Raw genomic sequence first — 10,427 nt, 5'->3', positions numbered from 1 at the left:
TTTCATAACCACCAGGATGGCTATTTTTAGAAAATGGCAAATGACAAGTGTTGATAAGGATGTGACGAAGTTGGAACCTTCATATACTGCTGGTGGGAAAGAACTAAGTCTAGTGCGGCTCTGTGGAAATCAGTTTGGCCATTCCTCAAAAAGTTAAATATAGAATTATCATAGGATCCAGCAATTCTACTCCTAGGTACGTACCTAGAAGAATCAAAAATGGGTATTTAAACAAGTATTTGTGTGTGAATGTTCACTGCGGCACTATTTATAATTGGTGAAAACAGTTTGGAGGTCTCTCAAAAAGTGACAATATGACCCCTACATATAAACTTAAAATAATTGAAAATATGGGCTCTATTGTGTGCCAGTGTTCATTTCAGCATTATTCACTTTAGCCAAAAGGTGGAAACAACTCAATCACCAACAACATATGAATAGATGAACCAACTGGTATCTGTACAACGGGATATTATTCAGCCATAATAATGAGGTGTGGTTGTACAACTCTGTGAATGTATTTTAAAAAACTGAATTGTGCCCTTAAAAAACCTATACTCAGGACCCAAATTGAAGCTCGTTCATTAGCCCCTAAGTGACCAATATAGAGCTTCCTTTAACTATTATCTCTGGGAGAGAGTAAATGAAAAAATGGTATAGAAGAGGGTGCATTCGAACAGGCATAGAGGTTTAAATTAAGGTACTGAAATTCTAGGCAAATTTCCAGTATCACCCAAGGGTCTGAAACGTGGCTTGGGGTCTTCTGGAATAGCATTTGGCTGTCCTTGAAGGGCAGGCTCATCAGCTTTGCTAAAAGCCATTATAATTTGCTTTCAAACCTGTTCAATTTCAGCTTAGGAAAGTGTTGCAGTTAACAAGTCTGAATGTGAAATATTTATAAACCCTAATATAGCGTTTACACTGCTGCTGAGATGTGGTGATAGTGTTGAGACTAGCTCAGGGCAACACTGCATCATAAGGAGTGTGGCAGATTTAATATATCTACTCAACTGTTCCTTCCCCCTTTTAAATTCAATATTTCTCCTGTAGCATCCTCTTAGACTCTTCCCATCCTTCCATTCCCCAGCTTCCATCCTTGCGGCTTTTCCTCTCCACCAGCTCCAGATCACTCCAGCGCATCTGGCGACATCTCAGACTTCCAGAGAAGCGATTCTTGGAATGCCATCTGGCTAACCATTAGATACGTCCAGACAGAAACTTTGCGGATTATCTCCAGGAAGGAAGAAAAATAGAAGAGAGTCTCAGAACTATTTATACAATTATCCTGCAGGCTTTGGCCTGGAAAATAAGAAACTAGGACTTTCAGGTTTTTGATTGCGTTTCTTCTTTCCTGTATTTCATGAAGTTTAAATTATAACCATCTGTTTCAGAAGATATAAAAATCCTGACTCCATCTTCTTTCACGTTTGCAGAATGCTAACCCTTTGGGGAACTTTCTACTGGTGGAGGTGCTCAGTGGTGACTGGGGCGGAATCACAGCGTGAAACCAGCACCCAGCTGCAGCTCGTCTCTCCACCTCATTACCTCCCACGTCTAGTGGGGAAAGGGGCATCTGTAAAATGCATTATCATGGGAATGTTTCCTTGGGTAGTTGTAGTGGCAGGGACATGTTTTCTGTTTGCTTGATGATGGTGTTGAGAAGGAGGATTGTGATGATAGCAATGGCCCCCTTTCTTCCAACTCTTATTCGAAACCATTATTCCTTTTTTTCCCCTCTTTAAAAAAAATACGTATATATATTGTTTTTGAGACAGAGTCTCACTATGTTACCCTCAATAGAGTGCCATGATGTCACAGCTCACAGCAACCTCAAACTCTTGGGCTTAAGCGATTCTATTGCCTCAGCCTCCCATGTAGCTGGGACTACAAGTGCCCTCTATAACACTCAGCTATTTTTTGGTGGTAGTTGTCATTGTTGTTTGGCAGGCCTGGGCTGAATTTGAACCTACCAGCTCCAGTGTATGTGACTGGCACCCTAACTGTTGAGCTATAGGTGCCAAGCCTTTTAAAAAATATTTTTCATTATTATGGGTACATAATAGTTGTATATCTTTCTAGGGTACCCTACAAAGAAATTTATCATTTCTTTGTATTAGGAACATTCCAGTTCCATTCTTTTTTTTTTTTTTTTTTTTGAGACAGAGTCTCACTATGTCACCCTTGGTAGAGTGCTGTAGCATCACAGCTCACAGCAACCTCAAACTCCTGGGCTGAAGTGATTCTCTTGCCTCAGCCTCTTAAGTAGCTGGACTATAGGCACCCACCACAGCGCCCAGGTATTTTTTGTTGTAGTTGTCATTGTTATTTGGCAGGGCCGCGCCAAGGTCAAACCCACCAGCCCCCGTGTATGTGGTCAGCACTGTAGCCACTGAGCTACAGGCGCTGAGCCTCCAGTTCCATTCTTTTAATTATTTTAAGGTATATTCTAACTTATTATTGATTATAGTCACTTTACTGTGTTATCAAATATTGTTCATTCTATCTATCTATCTGACTATATTTTGGTACACGTTAACCATCACCACTTTATCCCGCCCAACCCTGCTACCCTTCCCATCCTTTGATAACCGTATCGTACTCTCTGTCTCCGTGAGATCAATTGTTTTTAATGATTAGCTCCCACATATGAATGGAGTATGCGAGATTTGTCTTCCTATGCTTGTCTTAGTTCCTTTAACATAACATTCTGCAGTTCCATCCATGTTGTGCAAATGGCAGGATTTCGTTCCTTTTTGTGGCCAGCGACGTTCCACTGTGTGTATGTGCTATAATTTCTTTATTTGTCTGTTGATGGACACTTAGGCTGATTTCAAGTCTTGGGTATTGTGAATAGTGCTGCAATAAACATGGAAGTGCAGATGGCTTTTTGGTTTGTTGAATTCCCCTGCTTTGGATATTCTCAGCACTGGAATTGCTGGTCATATGGTAGTTTTAATTTTTTGAGGAAACTCCATACTGTTTTCAAAAGTGGTTGCACTAATCTGCATTCCCACAACTAACAGTATACGGGATTCCCCTCTCTCCACATCCTCACCAGCACTTCTTATTGCCTGTCTGTTTGATAAAAGCCATTTGAACAGGAATGAGATGATATCTTACGTAGTTTTGATTTGCATGTCTCTGATGACTAAGAATGCTGAGCATTTTTTAAAAATTGAGACAGAGTCTCACTTTGTCACCCTCTGTAGAGGGTGGTGGTGTCATAGCTCACAGCAACCTCAAACTCTCAGGCTCAAGCAATTCTCTTGTCTCAGCCTCCCAAGTAGCTGGGACTACAGGCACCTGCCACAGTGGCCAGCTATTTTTGTTGTTGTTGTTGTTGTTTGTTTGTTAGGCAGGCCCAGGCTAGGTTCCAACCCACCAGCACGTGGTTAGGTGCACGTGGCCAGGTGCACGTGGCCGGCATCCTAACCACTGAACTACAGGCATGGAGCCGATGCTGAGCATTTTTTTACTTACCTGTTGACCATTTGTATGTCTTCTTTTGAGAACTGTCTATTCAGATCCTTTGCCCATTTTTAGATTAGATTATATGATTTTTTTTCCGATAGAGTTATTAGAATTCCTTATATATTCTAGTTATTAATATCTTATTAGATGGATGGTTTGGAAATATTTTCTTCCATTCTATAGGTTATCTCTTTACTTACTTGTTTCCTTTGCTGTGTAGAAGCTTTTTAGTTTGGTTTGATTCCATTTGTCTAATTTTGCTTTGGTTGCCTGTGCTTTAGGGCTATTACACAGGAAGCCCTTGCCTAGACCAATGTCCTAAAGAATTTCCCCAATGTTTTCTATTAGTAGTTTCACAGTTTCAGGTCTTATATTTAAGTCTTTAGTCCATTTTGATTTTATTTTTGCATATGGTTAAGAGATAAGGGTCTACATTCTTCTTCATACAGTTTTCCCAGCACCACTTATGGAGACTGTTGTTCCTCCCAGTGTGTGTTCTTGGCACCTTTGTTAAAGATAAGTTCAAAATAGGGTCAGTGCCCATAGCACAGGGGTTGTGGAGCCAGCCACATACACTGAGGTTGGAGGGTTCAAACCCCGCCCTGGCCCGCTAAAACAACACTAACAACTCCAACAAAAAATAGCCGGGCATTGTGGTGGGCACCTGTCGTCCCAGCTACTTGGGAGGCTGAGGCAAGAGAATCGCTTAAGCCCAAGAGCTGGAGGTTGCTGTGAGCTGTGATGCCCTGGCACTCTACCCAGGGTGACATAGTGAGATTCTGTCTCAAAAAGAAAAAAAAAAGTTCAAAATAGATATGTGAATTTATTTCTGGGTTCTCTATTCTGTTCCACTGTGGAGACCATTCATTATTCTTTTGCTCATCTTTAATTCTCAAAATATTCCCAAACTATTTCTGGCGAATTCCAAAGCATTTCACACTTGGTGATTAATTTAATTTGCTCTCAGTCTTACCGCCTATAAGACAGTGTGGGTGTGAGAAACACCACTCTGAAATTTACCATCTGCGATGAGTCTTACCCTATTCTCTGCTCCTCCACCCCTCCCCTGTCAAGTCGCTATATAATCCTCAGGATCTTTCCAATAAACTGGAGGCAAAATATGTATCCCTAGACTGTTTTGATTCATTCCCCATCAATAAAAAAGGCTTGAGCTTGTGCCCTGGTGTGTATTGTGGCTGTCGCTCATAACCTTTCCTGTGCCCAGACAGTCCCTGTGCTCCTTTGGGTTAAAGTCCTACACTCCAACTTTCCCTCTCAATAGGCTTCTGTCTTCTTCTCTCAGAAACAGCTTATTTTTTCCTTTCCATTAATAAACCTTTATTGAGCACCCATTGTTTTTTAGGCCCTGTGCTAGGTACTGGAGGTCCGGAAATAAACAAAACCTAATTTTTAATCTCACACTATCCAATCTACTGAATAGCAAGCCATATATAGAAATACCCACAGCACAACGAAAGGAGAGATTTACAAGTAAAGACTTGGGTAGTGAGAGGAGAGATGATTCATGAGCTATGAAATCTCATTTTTTCCCCCTACTGTGCATGACTTTCTAGTATTTAATGCAAATTTCTTCTTATTTTACTATATTGTATTTCTTTAAAAAAAAAAATCTCTGTTTTTAAGGCATATGTTTTTCATCTTCTTTTGTTACAACACTCTACCTTTTGAGGGTCTCACAGATCAATAGAGCATTTTATGGTGTCAGTTGGAGCAGTTTAGGATATGGAAATCAGGTAAAGGGGAAGATTTGGAGTTGCTGGTTTGCACAACCTTGCAGGCGTTGCCAAGAGCTGGGACCAGATAAACCGTTGAGTCATACCCCCGTCGTGTGCTGGAGGCTCGTAGAAGGAAAGGAAGACAAAATGAGTCAGAATGAATGAGGAGAGGGAACCCTTCCCCGCCAGCCAGAAAGGGAAAGCCTGGAGCTAGAGAGGTTTTATTAATGTGTTTTTCAAGAGACCAGCAGAGGCACAGTCTGATACAATTCACTGGCATCCTCGCTGTCAGGGTGAAGCAAGTCGAAAAACTAGAACTAAAAACAAGTGTGATCCACTCCATATGCTGTTACTTCCTATTTGGACCCAAGCCCACAGGGAGGCTAAAACTTATCTCAGAACCAAAAGTAAATATTTCAGTGTGGTTTTCTTGAGGCCGGGGCAGGAGAGAGCCAAAAGAAATAAAAAAAGCCTATTACCTGGGAAAGATGAGAAAACATAAAATCTCTTTTTATCCTGGAAAAGCAATCATGTGTTTGTGTAAGAGGAGTCATTAGCCACTTATTAATGAACTGAATAAAAAGAACACTAGAAAGAATATTCTGGAAAGCATTCAAGGCCTTGGCTAATCGGACCCAGAGATGCCCTCCTGGGTTGGGACGCAGGTTCTGGTCGCCCCTCTGTGCCTGTTTAGCTCGAGGATTCCTCACCCGACTCAGGCAGGCTGGCAACAGGCCTCTGGGGGAAAAACCAAAAAGCTTCACCAATTTTTTAAAGTTAGTAGTTGGAGGTGAAGATGAGTCTGAACAGCAGCTGTCAGTCTCTGTCCCTCTGAGGCAGCATCTACAGCACTGTCACCAGTAACAACCTGGCACACACGCAGGCGCCAAGGAGGCTGCCTTCCGACTGGACATGGCAGAGGGCCTGACCTCCGCCATGCAGCGGCTTGTGGCTTTGGCAGCTGGAGGGCTTGTGGCCTCAGCCACAGTGTGGGTGGCAATAACAGGCAGGCATGGCCAGCCCAGCTCAGGGTGCTCTGCCATCTCACCCCACTCACTCCCAGGATACTTGCAGAGCCAGCGGCCCTGTGACCAGGAGGATGCAGGAACCAGCAGGGTTTGGGGAGTCTTTGATATGTGGCCGGGTTTGAAACAACACAGCGCCAAAGCCTGGGGAAGAATTCTGTTGCTTTAGTGCCCAGCATGGATGGGGGGTTGGAAAGAGAGGCCAGCTGGTTCAAGGGTAGTGACTACAGGTAGACGCCATTTGCACGTAGCACCAAGGAGTCCGTTAATGCAAGAAGCCAGAGCTCCTCGTGAGGAATTTCCTATAACTGCAAGGAGAGCCCTGCCCTCGGTAGGGTGGGTCAGCCACACCTTCCCACGAGAACACCCATCTCCCACTTTCCTAAGGCAGGACAGGCAGCCCGGTCTGCTGCTTCACTCTCTTGTCCTGGCATCTGTGGTACTTTGCCAAGCCTGTTTGATTGAAGTATTTCCACCCTGGTTGTTTAGAAACACGTCCCTCCACTTTTTCTGGTTGATACCCCATCCATAGGAAAGATTTGAGCATGCACCCACGGTACATTTATCTACTTCTAAAGTATAGATGTACGCTCCTGTATCAGAAAGCAAAGCACACAGAGAACTAGAAATTATGGGAAGATAAGATAAAATAAGGGATAAATATTAATAGGAGTCCTAATACTTCTTTCCGGAGCTCTGGTGGAATTTCTTGTGCATCCTTATGGAGTATGAGCCCACGTTGAAGGTCATAGGTGTTTGTAGCAATCACCTAGTAGTGACCAGTTGGACACCCTGTTTTCAAACCAGCCTTCTGCCTTCAGCACACGTACATGAGAAGCTCTAGCAAAATTGACTCAATTCTTATTCAAAGCCATCATAGAAAAAACATCCGTCACCAAGGGACTGAAGCGCGGGGCACCTTACTTATTAAGGGCTATCACTTAAGTTCACCGCCATCCCCAGGGGATTGGCTGTTCATTGGCTGTTCATCACGAACACATAGCCTAAATTCTGGTCTACAGACAGGAGAGAATTGGGAAATGTAGGGAGAGTAATGGTTGAGAACTCACTGGAAAAAAATAAGGAGAGGCGGGTCATTATGAATATATTTCTGAAGTTCTGCTTTTTCTATCCATTACTTTCTGAAAGGAACTTGAAGCAACACTAATTATCTCTCTCTATTAAGTGCTTTATCTAGTCCTCTCTAATTAAATCGTGGTTATTTGGGACAGATATAAGAAGGCTGCTTTTCTTCTTCTAGTTATATCTGTAAGTATGTACTCGGTTTAAAAACTCATTCTGTTTAAACTTACTGTCTAGTTTTAGACTGTCCAATTAAGTGAAAATATCAACACCTTTTGAGACCATCCCAAATCATTATGAATTTATCCTCGGTTATTGGAATTGAGTTCTGGAAAACATGGACAATCCTACATGAACTTTGCTGATACATACCAGTCAGCCTGTTATTTCTTAAGGTGCGAGGGGGATTTTAAAAAGATTAGGTCACTAATAAGCTATGACCCCTCTTTTATTTTTGTTATGGACACAATATCTAAAGATTAAGTCCTGGACATTCTACACGAGGCAGTGCCAAAGTGTCCTCTTTGTCAATACCAAGTTTACTGCTAAAAATGCAAGATTTCAGAACACATCATCAAGAAACAAAATATGTACCCTTGAATTTTGTGCCAAAGTAGTTTGATAAATCAGAATTTATTCACTAGACTATAATTGCTGTGATGATATGATTTGATTTAGTTTGTTGCCATATCTCTAGTACCTGGGATTATTTTGGCACAGAAAAGGCGGGTGAAAAGTTGTGAAATTAATAAATGAATTTAGAAAAGACAAACAGCCACAATATTATCATTGATACACAGAATCGCAAATTTGCCTAGGAAACAAAGAACATTTTTTTGAGGGGGGGAATGTGAGATACGCCATAATTTGTATTTTAAAAAATGAAACTAAAATATTGGCCTGGCATGGTGGCTCACACCTGTAATCCTAGCACTCTGGGAGGCTGAGGCGGGTAGATTGCCTGAGCTCAAGAGTTTTAGACCAGCCTGAGCAAAGCGAGGCCCTATCTCTAAAAAATATCTGGGCATTGTGGAGAGTGCCTATAGTCCCAGCTTGGGCAAGAGGATCTCTTGGGCCCAAGAATTTCTGGTTGCTGTGAGCTATGATGCCTCGACACTCTACCAAGGGTGACAAAGTGAGACTCTGTCCCCCCGCCAAAAGAAACTAAAATATTACTAGAAAGTGAAGTTTTTAAGTTTTTTTTAAACTATGCCCAAGGAAAACTTAACTGTGGCTCGTTTAATACGAGCAGTCTGCAGATTACAAACAAGATAGGTTTTGTAGGTTTATTCGTAAGTTGAATTTATATTTAAGTTGGAATAGGTACATTTACCTATTACTTGTAATAGCCTTTGTTTCTAAGTGCAAGTTGTACATCAGTCAGATGTTTGTAACTTGGGGACTTACTGTAATGGCCTCTTAGATATGTGTGAATTGTCTTTTAAGTCAGATGTTTCTAACTCAGGGAACTACCTGTAATATATACCTTAGGAAGAGTAATGCATTTTTATAATAGGATAATATTTAAGTTATTAAAATGGCATCAGAACTAATATCATCCAGAAAGTTACAGCCATGGGCCATGAGGTCAGAGCAGAGTGTGCTGAGCACCAGGGGAGGACAGATGCTGACCGCTGTGCTGTATTAAGTATCTGGTCCTCTAACACCTGTCCCTGGAGCTCTGCAGTGGCACTGAGGTGTGGAGAAGAAGGAGATTGTCCTGCAAACTCAAAGGTCTCGTAATTAGGCAAAGAAGCAGATTTGTGGGTGTACATGTGCCTAGGCTAGATCTGGAATGCAGTGTGGACTGAGGGTGGGCGGGCAGCATTGTCAGAAGGAAGAGGGGACACACACACATCTGCATTACAGAGAAGCAGGCTGAATGGTTTTCAAGGGACCGTGGGCACAGAGGCCTTCTGACATGGAGGATGGGGAGGAGGGTGACTCTGTCTTCATTTACTGGGGCTGTCATAAGCAAATAGCACTGGCGGACTTACACAGCAGAGGTTTACCTCTCCATGTTTCGGAGTCGGGAAGTCAACATGGCAGTGCTGGCGGAGAGGTTTCCCCTGAAGCCTGTCTCCTGGGTTCGGGGTGGCCGCCCTCTTGCTACTCCCACATATGGTCCTCTCTGTGCAGGCACATCTCTGGTGTCTCTGAGTGTCCTAGTCTCCTTTCCTTATAAGGACTCCAGTCAGGTTGGATTAGTGCCCGCCCTATTGGCCTCATTTTAATTTAATCACCTCTTCAAAGGCCCTGTCTCCAAATACAGTCACATTCTGGGATACTGAGCTTTAGGGCTCCCACATATGAATTTGGGGGGGAACAGGATTCAGTCCATACCAAACTGTGAAGGAGCAGTTCTCAAAGTGTAATGACTTTACACTTGGACCCCTGGAGGTCTCCAAGTCTCTTTCAGGGGGTCTGCAAAGTCAACATTGTGATGTTAATTGCCTTTTTCACTGTGTTGACATTTGCACTGATGCTGCAGTAGCCCCAGGGGATGGATACACCTGTGGATGCCTTGTCATGAATGGCAACTGTGGTGTCCAGGGGTACTAACAGTACTGGTATTCTTCACTGCCACTCACCATGGGTTAATTAAAAGCCAGTTTTACATAAGAATGTCCTAATAAAGCAGTAACTGTTAATTTTATAATTTGAGCATGTCTTTGAATATTCTGTATGACGAAACAGAAAGTACCCATGAAGCACTTGGGCTGAGCGTGGTTATTGTAGGAAAAGACTTGTACCATGCTTTGCATTGCAAACGGAACTGCTCTCTGCATGGACCACTTTAAAGAGCTACTGGCAACTATGATGGTTCAGACTTGACTGTTCCGCAGACTTTCTCTTGACAATGAGCCAAGTGACTTTGGTACTTTAAGGAAAAACAGCTGAAAGCAATTGTCTCTTTTGAGCTTTTATGCAAAAAATGGACTTCTGAAGATCTTGAATTAGGCATCATGAGTTTGACAGTTTCCCAATACTTAAAGGTTTTTCAGATGAGATCAGTAGTTTTATGAATGAATGTGACTTTTTGATATTAGATAATAAAATTATCTAATATAAATACTTAGAAGATCTAAATATAAATAATAGAAAATAAAAT

The sequence above is a fragment of the Otolemur garnettii genome, unplaced genomic scaffold (genome assembly GCF_000181295.1).
Source record: "Otolemur garnettii isolate 467f Iridium unplaced genomic scaffold, OtoGar3 scaffold00027, whole genome shotgun sequence".
In the NCBI taxonomy this organism is placed as follows: Eukaryota; Metazoa; Chordata; class Mammalia; order Primates; family Galagidae; genus Otolemur; species Otolemur garnettii.
This window is presented reverse-complemented; position numbering follows the sequence as displayed.